The following is a 3,845-nucleotide window of genomic DNA, read 5'->3' as shown; positions in this document are numbered from 1 at the left end:
CTGTGGGACTTCTCTGTGTGCCTGCCTGCACAAGGGTGACACCATGCTGTGGGCATTGGACTTTGTTCCGCTAAAGGGGGAAGAACCCCAAACAGTTTTCAGTGCAAAAGATAAAGATATTCTTGTTGAAACTTCAAGGGGGAGAATCTGACCTCATGTTGCTTTTATTCAATATTCATGGATATAAACTCCAGCACAGGAGGTTCCACCTCAACATGAGGAGGAACTTCTGCACTGTGAGGCTCACAGAGCCCTGGAGCAGGCTGCCCAGAGAGGTTGTGGAGTCTCCTTCTCTGGAGGAGACTTTCCAGCCCCATCTGGATGTGTTCCTGTGTGACCTGTGCTGGATTCTATGGCCCTGCTCTGGCAGGGGGTTGGACTGGATGACCTCCAGAGGTCCCTTCCTACCCCTAACATCCTGTGAGCTGTGATCCCCTCGAGAGAGCAGGGGGTTTGTTGCTCCTTTCTCTTTACTCTTTCGAAGTACAGGCTTTAAAACTTTAATTATGGATAAGGTAAACAAAAGGTTAAATTGTCTGGGAACTGAATCTCGGGCAAAAATAAGTAATAGTGAAATTCAGCATAGCAAGGCCTGATCCAATCCAGCTTTGGGTGTTACTCCTCTCCCTGAGCAGTCCAACAGCCTCCAGCACAGGAAGGCTGCTGGGATGGTGTTGGCTCCAGGGCACTACAGGAATCCAGTTGATTGTGAGATCAGTTAGAGTTCAGAGCAGCTCTGAACTCTCCACTCCCTGCTGGGCTCTTCCCTTTCTGGACAGCTGCTGCCATCTCTTCTTTTGCTCTGCTTATTTCATTCTCTGGTTTGTGATCAGTGCTGTCTCCTCCTTAGTGCCAGGTGCCAACATAGAATTCCAGAATCCCAGCTTGGTGTGTGTTAGAAGGGATCTCTGGAGATCATCCAGCCCAGTACCCCCCTGCTCCAGCAGGGCACCCCCAGCAGCTTGCCCAGAATCACAATGGCCAGGTGGGGCTGGAAGCTCTCCACACAAGGACACTCCCTGGGCAGCCTGCTCCAGGGTTCCAGCACCCTCACACCAAAGAATTTTCTCCTCCTGTTCAGATGGAACCTCCTGGGTGCCAGTTTGTGCCCCTTGGCCTGTCCTTGGGCACCACTGAAAAGAGTCTGGCCCCAGGCTCTTGCCCCCCCAGGTCCTTTAGCTCTTGCTGAGCATTGCTCAGATTCCCTCTGGGGCTGCTCTGCTCCAGGCTCAACAGCCCCAGGGCTCTCAGCCTTTGCTCCTCACAGAGCTGCTCCAGGGAGCATCCTGGGAATTCCAGGCTGTTTCCCACATGTCTAGGCCAGGTATCCCAGGGAGCTGGGTTATTACCTAACAGTGCTGCTGCTCTTCCTTTCTGCTCAGCCTGCTTTCCCCAACAGTTCTCTCTTCCCCACCCTTATCTCTCACCAAACAGCCTCCCTGGAGTCACCCAGCCTGCTCCCAGCTGCCTTTATCTCAGCAGGGCCAGCACTTCCTTACACAGCCCAGCACTGTGACCTCCTGTTCTCATTCCTTCTGCCCTGTGGGAACAGTTACACAGAATCCCAGCACGATGGGGCTTGGAAAGGACCTCTGGAGATCATCCAGTCCAACCCCCCTGCTAAAAAATCCCAGTTAAAGCAGGGATCCTCTTCTGCCTCTGTTACTCTTTACCAGCTGCTCACTTCTCAACATGAAGAGACATTTCAGCTGATCACTTGGAAAACAGGCAGCTGTCAATCCTAAGGCTCAACTCTCTAAGTAACTAAAGCCCTGCTCATATACTGGGGGGACAAAAAAGGCAGAAAAGTCTCCTGCATGACCAACCCAGAAGGAAGGCAATAATTCACCTCAGTGAGCACAGAAAATAAGCTCAGATCTATCAGTTCCTTGGTATCATCTTGGCTCAGGCAGTCAGCATTGTTATAAAATGCATTTGAGGTCATTGTGGTAAATGGAACATCTCCAACCTTCCACAGCTTGGATAGGTCCTTGTGAACAAGAGCTCCACAGATCCCCTTTACTGCTCTGTCACTGAGGTTTTGCATTTCTGATTTGCTTATGCAACCTTTAATTCACTCACTTATTTGGTGAGGAATTCTTGATAGCTACAAGAAACTGAGAAGATAAGAAATGAGGCAGTGTGTGGCCAAGAGGGTCAGCAGCACCCTGGTTTGGGTCAGCAGTAGTGTGACAAGCAAGACCAAGGCAGTGATTGTCCCCCTGTGCTGGTAAGGCCACACCTTGAGCACTGAGTTCAGTTTTGGGTCCCTCACTTCAGGAAGGACATTGAGGAGCTGGAGCAGGTCCAGAGAAGGACAACAAAGCTGGGGAAGGGTCTGGAGAACAGGGCTGGGGAGGAGCAGCTGAGGGACATGGGGTTGTTCAGCCTGAAGAAAAGGAGGCTGAGGGGAGACCTTCTGGCTCTCTACAACTGCCTGAAAGGAGGTTGGAACCTCTGAGAAAATTCAGACAACTTGCCTGGATTTAAAGAAGAAATGTTTGACACTAAGAATGGTGAGACCCTGGCCCAGGTTGCCCAGAGAGGTGGGATGGGAGATGCCCCATCCCTGGCACCATCCCAGGTCAGGCTGTTTGTTTGGGGCTCTGAGCAACCTGCTCTAGTTGCAGATGTCGCAGGTGACTGCAGGGGGTTGGGCTGGATCAGCTTTAAAGGTCTCTTCAGACCCAAACCAGTCTGGGATGCTCTGATTTAATTGCTTTGGAAAGGTGTTCAAATAGCATTGAGGCACAAGGGGTATGATGTGGGAGGTTGTTTTATGAACACAGACCAACCAGGCAGTCATCAGGATCCTCCCTCCAGGGAAAGTTTGTTCCATCTTCTGGTTCTATAATATGCTAAATCATTCAAATCTAAAAGTGTGGTTTGATCTTTAAGGTAATTGGCTATCTGGAGGTCCTCTGGCATCGTCTGACACCTGGCAATTTTTGATGTGTACACATCAGAATGTCCCAGGCCACCACTGGAGTACAGAGCTGTTTGTTGGAAATGTTATTACAGAGGAGAGAAGGAAAATAATTACATGAACAAAGTAAGTTCATGGGATCTGAAAGTGACTCTGGTGTCATTACATCAGTGTCTGCAGGCTCTTGCCTTGGTCTGTTTTGGGCTCATAACAGCATCTAAGCACTCCTGCTTCAGAAACCAGGTGTAACTTATCCCCAGGACAGCAAATGTGGCAGAGCAGGATGTGGGGAGAAAGGAGACTCGGAGCTGGTTTCCTTTATAACCCATCCAGTCCAACTCCCTGCAGTCAGCAGGGGACATCCCCAGCCAGAGCAGGCTGCTCAGAGCCCCAAACAACCTGACCTGCAGTGGTGCCTGGCATGGGGCAGCCAACCTGGGCCAGGCTCTCCCCACCTGCAGTCTCAAACATTTCTCCCTTCTCTTGAGCCTGAATCTGCCTCTTTTAGTACCAAACCATCCCCCCCTTGTCCTGTCACAACAGGCCCTGCTCAAAACTCTGTCCCCAGCTTTCTGATCATCCCTTGAAGCACTGCAAGGCCACCAGAAGGTCTCCCTGGAGCCTTCTCTTCTCCAGGCTGCACAACCCCAACTCTCTCAGCCTGGCCTCCCAGCAGAGCCCTTCCAGCCCTCCCAGCATTGCTGTGGCCTCCTCTGGCCCCTCTCCAACAGGTCCCTGTCTGTGCTGAGGACTCCAGAGCTGCCCCAGCACTGCAGGGGAGGTCTCAGCAGAGTGCAGCAGGACAGAATCACCTGGGACTCATGCTGCTTTTCCCAGATCCTTTCCTATTCACTGCTGGCACTGCTCAGACCCACCCTGCAATCCCAAGGTGTGGCTGCAGTCATGCAAGAGTTTCTGA

The sequence above is a fragment of the Indicator indicator genome, chromosome 35 (assembly GCF_027791375.1).
Source record: "Indicator indicator isolate 239-I01 chromosome 35, UM_Iind_1.1, whole genome shotgun sequence".
NCBI classification, from domain to species: Eukaryota; Metazoa; Chordata; class Aves; order Piciformes; family Indicatoridae; genus Indicator; species Indicator indicator.
Note: the sequence above shows the minus strand (reverse complement) of the source record.